The following is a 13,486-nucleotide window of genomic DNA, read 5'->3' as shown; positions in this document are numbered from 1 at the left end:
AGCATCAGCCCTGCTGGAGGACCATAGATAGTAGCATCAGCCCTGCTGGAGGACCATAGATAGCAGTGTCAGCATCATCCCTGCTGGAGGACCATAGATAGTAGCATCAGCCCTGCTGGAGGACCATAGATAGTAGCATCAGCCCTGCTGGAGGACCATAGATAGCAGCGTCAGCCCTGCTGGAGGACCATAGATAGCAGCATCAGCCCTGCTGGAGGACCATAGATAGTAGCATCAGCCCTGCTGGAGGACCATAGATAGTAGCATCAGCCCTGCTGGAGGACCATAGATAGCAGCATCAGCCCTGCTGGAGGACCATAGATAGTAGCATCAGCCCTGCTGGAGGACCATAGATAGTAGCATCAGCCCTGCTGGAGGACCATAGATAGCAGCATCAGCCCTGCTGGAGGACCATAGATAGCAGCATCAGCCCTGCTGGAGGACCATAGATAGTAGCATCAGCCCTGCTGGAGGACCATAGATAGTCCTGCTGGAGCATCAGTCAGCCCTGCTGGAGGACCATAGATAGTAGCATCAGTCCTGCTGGAGGACCATAGATAGTAGCATCAGCCCTGCTGGAGGACCATAGATAGTAGCATCAGCCCTGCTGGAGGACCATAGATAGTAGCATCAGTCCTGCTGGAGGACCATAGATAGCTGGAGACCATCAGTCCTGCTGGAGGACCATAGATAGTAGCATCAGTCCTGCTGGAGGACCATAGATAGCAGCATCAGCCCAACTGGAGGACCATAGATAGCAGCATCAGCCCTGCTGGAGGACCATAGATAGCAGCGTCAGCCCTGCTGGAGGACCATAGATAGTAGCATCAGTCCTGCTGGAGGACCATAGATAGTAGCTTCAGTCCTGCTGGAGGACCATAGATAGCAGCGTCAGCCCTGCTGGAGGACCATAGATAGTAGCATCAGTCCTGCTGGCATCAGTCCTGCTGGAAGGACCATAGATAGCAGCAGTCCTGCTGGAGGACCAGCAGCGTCAGCCCTGCTGGAGGACCATAGATATTAGCATCAGTCCTGCTGGATCAGATAGCAGCATCAGCCCAACTGGAGGACCAAAGATAGCAGCGTCAGCCCTGCTGGAGGACCCTAGATAGCAGCGTCAGCCCTGCTGGAGGACCATAGATAGTAGCATCAGTCCTGCTGGAGGACCATAGATAGTAGCATCAGTCCTGCTGGAGGACCATAGATAGCAGCATCAGCCCTGCTGGAGGACCATAGATAGTAGCATCAGTCCTGCTGGAGGACCATAGATAGCAGCATCAGCCCTGCTGGAGGACCATAGATAGTAGCATCAGCCCTGCTGGAGGACCATAGATAGTAGCATCAGCCCTGCTGGAGGACCATAGATAGTAGCATCAGCCCTGCTGGAGGACCATAGATAGTAACATCAGCCCTGCTGGAGGACCATAGATAGTAGCATCAGCCCTGCTGGAGGACCATAGATAGTAGCACCAGCCCTGCTGGAGGACCATAGATAGTAGCATCAGCCCTGCTGGAGGACCATAGATAGTAGCATCATCCCTGCTGGAGGACCATAGATAGTAGCATCAGCCCTGCTGGAGGACCATAGATAGTAGCATCAGCCCTGCTGGAGGACCATAGATAGTAGCATCAGCCCTGCTGGAGGACCATAGATAGCAGCGTCAGCCCTGCTGGAGGACCATAGATAGCAGCGTCAGCCCTGCTGGAGGACCATAGATAGTAGCATCAGCCCTGCTGGAGGACCATAGATAGCAGCGTCAGCCCTGCTGGAGGACCATAGATAGTAGCATCAGTCCTGCTGGAGGACCATAGATAGTAGCATCAGTCCTGCTGGAGGACCATAGATAGTAGCATCAGTCCTGCTGGAGGACCATAGATAGCAGCATCAGCCCACCTGGAGGACCATAGATAGCAGCATCAGCCCTGCTGGAGGACCATAGATAGCAGCGTCAGCCCTGCTGGAGGACCATAGATAGTAGCATCAGTCCTGCTGGAGGACCATAGATAGTAGCATCAGTCCTGCTGGAGGACCATAGATAGTAGCATCAGTCCTGCTGGAGGACCATAGATAGTAGCATCAGTCCTGCTGGAGGACCATAGATAGCAGCATCAGCCCACCTGGAGGACCATAGATAGCAGCATCAGCCCTGCTGGAGGACCATAGATAGCAGCGTCAGCCCTGCTGGAGGACCATAGATAGTAGCATCAGTCCTGCTGGAGGACCATAAATAGTAGCATCAGTCCTGCTGGAGGACCATAGATAGCAGCGTCAGTCCTGCTGGAGGACCATAAATAGTAGCATCAGTCCTGCTGGAGGACCATAGATAGCAGCGTCAGCCCTGCTGGAGGACCATAGATAGTAGCATCAGTCCTGCTGGAGGACCATAGATAGTAGCATCAGTCCTGCTGGAGGACCATAGATAGTAGCGTCAGTCCTGCTGGAGGACCATAGATAGTAGAATCAGCCCTGCTGGAGGACCATAGATAGTAGCATCAGCCCTGCTGGAGGACCATAGATAGTAGCATCAGCCCTGCTGGAGGACCATAGATAGTAGCATCAGCCCTGCTGGAAGACCATAGATAGCAGCATCAGTCCTGCTGGAGGACCATAGATAGTAGCATCAGTACTGCTGGAGTACCATAGATAGCAGCATCAGTCCTGCTGGAGGACCATAGATAGCAGCATCAGTCCTGCTGGAGGACCATAGATAGTAGCATCAGTCCTGCTGGAGGACCATAGATAGTAGCATCAGTCCTGCTGGAGGACCATAGATAGTAGCATCAGCCCTGCTGGAGGACCATAGATAGCAGCATCAGCCCTGCTGGAGGACCATAGATAGTAGCATCAGCCCTGCTGGAGGACCATAGATAGTAGCATCAGCCCTGCTGGAGGACCATATATAGCAGCATCAGTCCTGCTGGAGGACCATAGATAGTAGCATCAGTCCTGCTGGAGGACCATAGATAGCAGCATCAGTCCTGCTGGAGGACCATAGATAGTAGCATCAGTCCTGCTGGAGGACCGTAGATAGTAGTATCATTCCTGCTGGAGGACCGTAGATAGCAGCATCAGTCCTGCTGGAGTTACCATAGATAGTAGCATCAGTCCTGCTAGAGGACCATAGATAGTAGCATCAGTCCTGCTGGAGGACCATAGATAGTAGCATCAGTTCTGCTGGAGGACCATAGATAGTAGCATCAGCCCTGCTGGAGGACCATAGATAGCAGCATCAGTCCTGCTGGAGGACCATAGATAGTAGCATCAGTCCTGCTGGAAGACCATAGATAGTAGCATCAGCCCTGCTGGAGGACCATAGATAGCAGCATCAGTCTTGCTGGAGGACCATAGATAGCAGCATCAGTCCTGCTGGAGGACCATAGATAGTAGCATCAGTCCTGCTGGAGGACCAGTCCTGCTGGAGGACCATAGATAGTAGCATCAGCCCTGCTGGAGGATAGATAGCAGCATCAGTCCCTGCTGGAGGACCATAGATAGTAGCATCAGCCCTGCTGGAGGACCATAGATAGCAGCATCAGTCCTGCTGGAGGACCATAGATAGCAGCGTCAGCCCTGCTGGAGGACCATAGATAGTAGCATCAGTCCTGCTGGAGGACCATAGATAGCAGCATCAGCCCAACTGGAGGACCATAGATAGTAGCATCAGCCCTGCTGGAGGACCATAGATAGCAGCATCAGCCCTGCTGGAGGACCATAGATAGTAACATCAGCCCTGCTGGAGGACCATAGATAGTAGCATCAGCCCTGCTGGAGGACCATAGATAGTAGCATCAGCCCTGCTGGAGGACCATAGATAGTAGCATCAGCCCTGCTGGAGGACCATAGATAGTAGCATCAGCCCTGCTGGAGGACCATAGATAGTAGCATCAGCCCTGCTGGAGGACCATAGATAGTAGCATCAGCCCTGCTGGAGGACCATAGATAGTAGCATCAGCCCTGCTGGAGGACCATAGATAGTAGCATCAGCCCTGCTGGAGGACCATAGATAGTAGCATCAGCCCTGCTGAGGACCATAGTAGCATCAGCCCTGCTGGAGGACCATAGATAGTAGCATCAGCCCCTGGAGGACCATAGATAGCAGCGTCAGGACCATAGATAGTAGCATCAGCCCTGTGGAGGACCATAGATGCTGGAGGACCATAGATAGTAGCATCAGTCCTGCATCAGTCCTGCTGGAGAGGACCATAGATAGTAGCATCAGTCCTGCTGGAGGACCATAGATAGCAGCATCAGCCCTGCTGGAGGACCATAGATAGCAGCATCAGCCCTGCTGGAGGACCATAGATAGCAGCGTCAGCCCTGCTGGAGGACCATAGATAGTAGCATCAGCCCTGCTGGAGGACCATAGATCAGTCAGCCCTGCTGGAGGACCATAGATAGTAGCATCAGTCCTGCTGGAGGACCATAGATAGCAGCTTCAGCATCCCTGCTGGAGGACCATAGATAGCAGCGTCAGCCCTGCTGGAGGACCATAGATAGTAGCATCAGTCCTGCTGGAGGACCCTAGATAGTAGCATCAGCCCTGCTGGAGGACCATAGATAGTAACATCAGCCCTGCTGGAGGACCATAGATAGCATCATCAGCCCTGCTGGAGGACCATAGATAGTAACATCAGCCCTGCTGGAGGACCATAGATAGTAGCATCAGCCCTGCTGGAGGACCATAGATAGTAGCATCAGCCCTGCTGAGGAGGACCATAGATAGTAGCATCAGCCCTGCTGGAGGACCATAGATAGTAGCATCAGCCCAGTCCATCAGCCCTGCTGGAGGACCATAGATAGTAGCATCAGCCCTGCTGGAGGACCATAGATAGTAGCATCAGCCCTGTTGGAGGACCATAGATAGTAGCATCAGCCCTGCTGGAGGACCATAGATAGTAGCATCAGCCCTGCTGGAGGACCATAGATAGCAGCATCAGCCCTGCTGGAGGACCATAGATAGTAGCATCAGCCCTGCTGGAGGACCATAGATAGCAGCATCAGCCCTGCTGGAGGACCATAGATAGTAGCATCAGTCCTGCTGGAGGACCATAGATAGTAGCATCAGTCCTGCTGGAGGACCATAGATAGCAGCATCAGCCCACCTGGAGGACCATAGATAGCAGCATCAGCCCTGCTGGAGGACCATAGATAGCAGCATCAGTCCTGCTGGAGGACCATAGATAGCAGCATCAGTCCTGCTGGAGGACCCTAGATAGTAGCATCAGCCCTGCTGGAGGACCATAGATAGCAGCATCAGTCCTCTCTTCTTCAGGTAAGTTGTGCATTGCACATGGATGACTAATAGGTCGACTGACGGCCAGTCTGTCAGCCGGGAGAAGAGTCTACTCCGCCTTGCGGCGCAACCAAATGTCAAATGGCTGACATTCACAGGAGATGGGCCTCGTTTCGCCGGCGCTCATCTTGTCAAAGTGAAGAAATTGAATGAAGCGCAGGTAAACGGCTGGAGAAACTATGACTCTCTATTGCGTACATGCGTTTCAATGTTCATTGCCTTTATTTGCAAACTACAAAATAAAGGTGTACAGCCATAGACAAACAGGTAGAAAACAGGATATAACCAACTCAACATGAGGTAGTGTCATGTTAAAGGTACCCTTTTTGGGTGATGACATCTGTTGGATTCTAGCTTGAAATACAGTTATTCATGTTACCAGACTAGAACTTGTTGATGACTGTAAAAGGAATGTACTATATGTTGGGGTCAATGGAGGGAGGATAAGAACTAGGTGAATCTAAATTTACTGAGTGAGACAATTGGGGGAGGCAGGAAGCAGGAACAGTCATGATACACACATAAACTCAGCAAAAAAAGAAAAATCCTCTCACTGTCAACTGCGTTTATTTTCAGCAAACTTAACGTGTAATTATTTGTATGAACATAACAAGTTTCAAAAACTGAGACAAGCTGAATAAGTTCCACAGACATGTGACTAACAGAAATGGAATAATGTGTCCCTGAACAAAGGGGGGATCAAAATCAAAATTAACCACCACGCATTAAGTACTGCAGTGCATCTCCTCCTCATGGACTGCACCAGATTTGCAAGTTCTTGCTGTGAGATGTTACCCCACTCTTCCACCAAGGCACCTGTAAGTTCCCGGACATTTCTAGGTGGAATGGCCCTAGCCCTCACCCTCCGATCCAACAGGTCCCAGACGTGCTCAATGGGATTGAGATCCGGGCTCTTCGCTGGCCATGGCAGAACCCTGACATTCCTGTCTTGCAGGAAATCACGCACAGAATGAGCAGTGTGGCTGGTGGCATTGTCATGCTGGAGGGTCATGTCAAGATGAGCCTGCAGGAAGGGCACCATATGAGGGAGGTGGATGTCTTCCCTGTAACGCACAGCGTTGAGATTGCCTGCAATGACCACAAGCTCAGTCCGATGATGCTGTGACACACCGCCCCAGACCATGATGGACCCTCCACCTCCAAATTGATCCCACTCCAGAGTACAGGTCTCGGTGTAACGCTCATTCCTTTGACAATAAACGTGAATCCGACCATCACCCCTGGTGAGACAAAACTGTGACTTGTCAGTGAAGAGCACTTTTTGCCATTCCTGTCTGGTCCAGCGACAGTGGGTTTGTTTCCATAGGCGATGCTGGTGATGCCCTGCCTTACAACAGGCCTACAAGCCCTCAGTCCAGCCTCTCTCAGCCTATTGAGGACAGTCTGAATACTGATGGAAGGATTGTGCATTCCTGGTGTAACTCGGGCAGTTGTTGTTGCTATCCTGTACTTGTCCCGCAGGTGTGATGTTCAGATGTACCGATCCTATGCAGGTGTTGTTACACGTGGTCTGCTACTGCGAGGACGATCAGCTGTCCATCCTGTCTCCCTGTAGCGCTGTCTAGGCGTCTCACAGTAAGGACATTGAAATGTATTGCCCTGACCACATCTGCAGTCCTCATGCCTCCTTGCAGCCTGCCTAAGGCATTTTCACGCAGATGAGCAGGGACCCTGGGAATCTTTCTTTTGGTGTTTTTCAGAGTCAGTAGAAAGGCCTCTTTAGTATCCTGAGTTTTCATAACTGTGACCATAATTGCCTACAGTCTGTAAGCTGTTAGTGTCTTAACGACCGTTCCACAGGTGCATGTTCATTCATTGTTTATGGTTCATTGAACAAGCATGGTTTAAACCCTTTACAATGAAGATCTGTTTTTGCTGGGTTTACTTACATGCACACAAAGGTTCTAGCAGGAGGCGGGGCCATGCCTTCACCAGTGAGAGGAACCAATGAATTTCCTTACTAGCAACAGAGATTTATTGGCTGTCTAGATGTGCAAGGAGTTGACATCGTCTAGTAGGATGGTGTAATTTTAGATTTATTTTACCTTCATTTAACCTGGAAAGTCAGTTAATAACAAATTCTTATTTACAATGACAGCCTACCGGGGAACAGTGGGTTAACTGCATTGTTCAGGGGCAGACCAATAGATTTGATCCAGCAACCTTTCAGTTACTTAACCAACACTCTAACCACTAGGCTACCTGCTGCAACATATAGTGTATTTGTGCTTCTGTAAACATGTCTTTGTCTTTGCAGCTGTTTGACCCAGTGGGAGAATTCACTTGGTTTGAGCTTTTCCTCTGTTTGTTTAGAACCTAACACATCGGTAAAGGTAAAGGTCACGGTCAGCACCAATGTCCATAATAACAATGTTCCCATGAATAGTAATAATACTATACTGCAGTTAAGTACACCACATAATCAGTAGGAATGATTTGTATAGTGTCCACACTATACCGCTTAGTTTCAATCCCCCTGTAAGGAAAATACATTAAGTATATAAGTAAACAACAACAGTTTCTTCGTCTTTTCTTCACAATACTGTTACTGCAAATGTAAACAAAGATAACAGTCCTTTTTCTTTCAACTATGTCTGCTGTTCAAACACTGACACCACGAGTCTCCTAGTCTGAACTTTAGAGTTAGTCTGTCAGGAGCCTTGTGACTATGCTGTGATCTGATCAGTACTCCTGGTGTCCTAGTGGAGCTGGGTCTGAGGGCACAGGAGTAGGTCTGGTGTTTGTAAGAAAAAGTCCATCACCCTCTCCTGGAGCCACTGAATGCTCCTATTCCTCAGACACTTTTTCCTGTGGTGTTTCAACTTGTGCTCTACCACCCACAGCTGTTTTGTCTGAAAACATTGTATTTTTCTTTGTCATAGCGCCAGCAGATGTGGCTATCTTGTGAAATTGCGGAAGTAGACAGTGTCATTGTGTTTTGTCTCTCCCTTGCATCATGTGTCTCTTCTTGTTTCTTCTGTTTCCGTTCCACTCGTGCTTTGATGTCTAGCGGCAGCAGGTACAGGTGAGGTTTTGGCTTTCTGCTGGAGTCTACCCTGCTCCAAGCCGTTGGAGTCTACCCTGCTCCAAGCCGTTGGAGTCTACCCTGCTCCAAGCCGTTGGAGTCTACCCTGCTCCAAGCCGTTGGAGTCTACCCTGCTCCAAGCCGTTGGAGTCTACCCTGCTCCAAGCCATTGGAGTCTACCCTGCTCCAAGCCGTTGGAGTCTACCCTGCTACAAGCCGTTGGAGTCTACCCTGCTCCAAGCCGTTGGAGTCTACCCTGCTCCAAGCCGTTGGAGTCTACCCTGCTGCTCCAAGCCGTTGGAGTCTACCCTGCTCCAAGCCGTTGGAGTCTACCCTGCTCCAAGCCGTTGGAGTCTACCCTGCTCAAGCCGTTGGAGTCTACCCTGCTCCAAGCCGTTGGAGTCTACCCTGCTCAAGCCGTTGGAGTCTACCCTGCTCCAAGCCGTTGGAGTCTACCCTGCTCCAAGCCGTTGGAGTCTACCCTGCAAGCCGTTGGAGTCTACCCCAAGCCGTTGGAGTCTGGAGTCTACCCTGCTGCCTGGAGTCCAAGCCGTTGGAGTCTACCCTGCTCCAAGCCGTTGGAGTCTACCCTGCTCCAAGCCGTTGGAGTCTACCCTGCTCCAAGCCGTTGGAGTCTACCCTGCTCCAAGCCGTTGGAGTCTACCCTGCTCCAAGCCGTTGGAGTCTACCCTGCTCCAAGCCGTTGGAGTCTACCCTGCTCCAAGCCGTTGGAGTCTACCCTGCTCCAAGCCGTTGGAGTCTACCCTGCTCCAAGCCGTTGGAGTCTACCCTGCTCCAAGCCGTTGGAGTCTACCCTGCTCCAAGCCGTTGGAGTCTACCTTGCTACAAGCCGTTGGAGTCTACCCTGCTACAAGCCGTTGGAGTCTACCCTGCTCCAAGCCGTTGGAGTCTACCCTGCTCCAAGCCGTTGGAGTCTACCCTGCTCCAAGCAGGAGGCCGGGTGAAACGGAGCTCTGTGGACATGGTGAATCCTGTTTCTCTGCATGAATTCTTGAAACCAGTCACAGGTGAAGGTTTGTCTAACATTAGAGAGTCAGGCAGACCATAGGTTGGAAACACCAGGCTCAGTTTCTCCATGGTTATTGTCGCTGTGATGTTGCTCCTAATGTGTGCCTCAAGACAATCATAATTTGAGCTCCGGCCACTTGCAGTGCGCATCAACCATGACAAGGAATATGTAACCCATAAAAGGGCCTGCAAAGTCTATGTGCAGTCAGGCCACTTCCACGGAGCCATCTTCTGGTTGATCTGGCACTCAGAGAAGCACCCGTTTGAGCCTCATGAATCTTATCCATGACTTATGAATAGCCCCCAGAGTATGCAGCTCTCTTGCATACTCATCTCAGTTTGCGCTTTGCATATGGTCTTATGTTTATCATCCTCTATGACAGGAGGCCAACGCTGCATAAGGAATTATTTTACTTGGAACAGGATAGGATCACTGTCTGTCCACTGTTTAATCTGGCCTTCACAGGTGAGTGTGACGATCTCTCCATTAGGAATATTGTCTCGGAAGGTACCACAGCTGTGGCGGGCATCTCTGGTAGCGGGAGATGTCTGAGTGCATCTGTGTTTGCATTGTCCTTCCCCGCTCTGTACACAATGGTGTATTGGTAAGCTGACAGTGTGAGAGCCCAGCGCTGTATCTTTGCTGAAGCCATTGGGGGAATACATCCAGATTCACTGAAAAGGCTCATGGTCAGTGAAGCTTGTGGTCAGTGCACATGGTGACTGTAGAGGTACTGATTAAAACGTTTTACAGAAAAGACTATGGCTAGACCTTCCTTGTCTAACTGTGAATATCCCTTCTCAGCACTTGTCAGCGTGTGCAATGCTAATCTAATGGGCTTTTCTGACCCATCCTCCATCTGATGAGAGAGTGCTGCCCCGGCACCATAGGGCGAGGCATCACATGACAGGATGATCTCTTTGTTTTGGTCGAAGTGAACCAGCAGTTGTGCTGATTGTAGTAGTGCTTTTACTTCCTTGAAAGCTTTCTCTTGTGCTGGTCCCCACTTACAATTACAGTCTTCTGCGGAGCAGCTGGTACAGTGGAGCCAACACTGTTGACAGCTCAGGGAGGAACTTACCATAATCGTTCACCATGAGCAGAAACAACCCGAGTTCTGATAAGTTCTTGGGGTTTGGAGCATCCTTCATTTCTCTGACTTTGTCCTCCATTTTGTGACCTGGGTATGTCACGCTCTGTGCTTGGATGGTGCTCTGTGTCAGAAAGTCTCTTTAACACTTGGTCCAGATTGCTCCTCCTCCGTCTTCCCTGTAACCAGGATGTTGTCCAGGCACACTGCTACATGAAGGATCCCCTGCAACAGATTGTCCTCTGGAAAATGTCCAGAATGGACGCCACTCCGAGAACCAAGCAGTTGTATTTGAACAAGCCTTTGTGAGTATTGACTGTGACATATTCTTTTGAATCCTCATCCAACAGGAGCTGTTGGTAGGAGTGGCTCATATCAAGCTTTGAAAATGTCTTGCCTCCTGCAAGCGTCACGAACAGGTCCTCCACCAATGGAGGGGGGGTAAGCATCCAGCTTACCACTTCCTTTTTTCATCCTCCACTTCCTTTTTCAGTGGCTATGGGACTGTCCTGGGCTTGAAAAAAACGAGTCTCGGCCTGTTGATCCACAAACGACTTAACTACAGTACCATGCAGCGAGCCCAGTTCATCTCTGAAAACCTCAGGGTACCTTTGAATAACATCCTCAGTCACTTGTCTGTGTTTTAGCCCACCCCAGTTCAGTTGTATTTTGTTGAGTCAGTCACGCCCTAGTTGAGTCAGTCACGCCCTAGTAAACTAAACTAAATATTCAGTAGGAATGATTTGTATAGTGTCCACACTATAACACATCTTAAGAGTGTCATGTAAGACAACATATCATGTAGTGAATTCACCAAGTGTTATATTGGCTAAAACTATATGTTCAGGTAGTCTCAGAAATCCTAACCGCTGGCATCTTGAACATGCAATCCATATCAACACACAGATCATCTCTGCAAATGCCTCAAGTATCCAGGAAATTCACATTTTTACATTGCTTTACACTGAAGAAGTTTCTACAATGAGAGAATTTGTACGGTAAATGTATTCAACTCCGGCGGTAGCACCAATGTGGTAGTCAGTGAGTGTTGAGATATTCTAAATGCTGTGTCAATTATTGTTTGATTTCTTGTTTCTTATAACCAACCCTCCCTCTGAGATTATTACCATACAAACATCTCTTATGAAGCCATATTCAAGCCCTCCCTATGTATGTATTCCAGAATTAGACCAGATAACACAGAGTACTGCTGAGTCAAACACATAATGTAAGCTTCACAATCATGAATAAGAGGTCCCTTGGATATTGGCTTTAATAAATATCTGTGAGAACTTTATCTGAGATTGGAGTGCCTTCTGCAAACACATCTGTAGTTCACCAAGCGTCATTTGCATGAAAGTGGGCTTCATTTGCCCACTGGTTATTTTGAGACACGCTCAGGTTGGAGCTTAGTGGCTTGTGGAAATAGAAAACGTTACCAAGGTGCTAATGAATATCTGATGTTGACATCTCTAGGCAATAACTCAAGTATTTACTCCTCAGAATATGTGATCATTGTAATGAGATCTAAATTCTTACCTAGAGTTAAATCAAGCTGACTTTTTAGCTTTATCTCCATACTGTAAAAGAGGAGATGTAATATAACATTCCTTATACATTACAAAAAGCCTACCTCTACCCTAACCCCTACTACCTCTACCCTATCCCCTACTACCTCTACCCTATCCCCTACTACCTCTACCCTAACCCCTACTACCTCTACCCTAACCCCAACTACTTCTACCCTAACCCCAACTACCTCTACCCTAACCCCTACTACAAGGAACCCTATCCCCCTTTACCCAACCCCTACTACCTCTACCCTAACCCCAACTAATGTTTACAGCCTAACCCCTACTACCTCTACCCTAACCCCAACTACTTCAACCCTAACATACTACCTCTACCCTAACCCCTACTACCTCTACCCTAACACCCCCTACTACCTCTACCCTGAATCCCCTACTACTCTACCCTAACCCCTACTACCTCTACCCTATCCCCTAGGAATGACCTTACCCTATCACCTACTATCTCTACCCTATCCCCTACTACCTCACCTAACCCCTACTACATCTACCCTATCCCCTATATTCTACCCTATCCCCTACTACCTCTACCCTAACCCCTACTACCTCTACCCTAGCCCCTACTACCTCTACCATAACCCACATCCTTATTCATGTCAATTAGTTCAATTCAGGCTTTCCCTGTATTGTAGTACATTGCAATTGCAGAAGACGTCTTTGTGACCCTCGCCTTAGTAAATCTGGCCTCAAGTGTTTTGCTTAGTCTCTAGGATTTCTCTCTGTCTATACTCAGGCCAATTAATGGGCTATGGACAGTCCTACTTATCCAACTGAGTGCTCCGTGAACGTTTGTTAAGGCATTACATTAATTGCTTCTTAAATTTGCTGGCCTCAGTACAGTGACCGCCAATGGTGAGTCAAAGTAGAGAACATCCATCGCTATTAGGAGTTATTCTGTTCAAAAGACTATGATTTGCTATGGTTTGTTACGGTCTTATTATAGAGTTTTCCAATGGTGACTCTGACATTTACTGAGAGCCTGTTGTGGTATTCTTTGTTGATCCACTAGCATCAACACCATCATTTCAGATTACTGATCAATGTTGTAAATTATAGCCCACCTTTGTCCTACATTATCGACCATATTATGTCACTCAAACTGCAGAGTTGTCATGGCGAGGCCTTGATCCACAATAATAACAAAATAACACACAAATGGTCTGGAATGAAAATTATTGTTTTGACACAGTAATACCTTAGAACAATTTTAAAAGTCAAATTCATACTTTTCAATGTTTACAGTATCTTATGTAAAATATATGAATTTCAGCTACCCCTACTTTGGTCAATAGCTCGAAATCACAACTTATTTATCTCACGATCACTGCATAACAAAAGTTATTTTGTCGAGATCATGCGATAAACTATATAAATAGGAAATCAAATCAAATCAAATCAAATTTTATTTGTCACATACACATGGTTAGCAGATGTTAA

The sequence above is a fragment of the Oncorhynchus gorbuscha genome, linkage group LG02 (assembly GCF_021184085.1).
Source record: "Oncorhynchus gorbuscha isolate QuinsamMale2020 ecotype Even-year linkage group LG02, OgorEven_v1.0, whole genome shotgun sequence".
Classification (NCBI taxonomy): domain Eukaryota; kingdom Metazoa; phylum Chordata; class Actinopteri; order Salmoniformes; family Salmonidae; genus Oncorhynchus; species Oncorhynchus gorbuscha.
The sequence above is the reverse complement of the archived record's forward strand: the minus strand, read 5'-3'. Positions refer to the sequence as shown.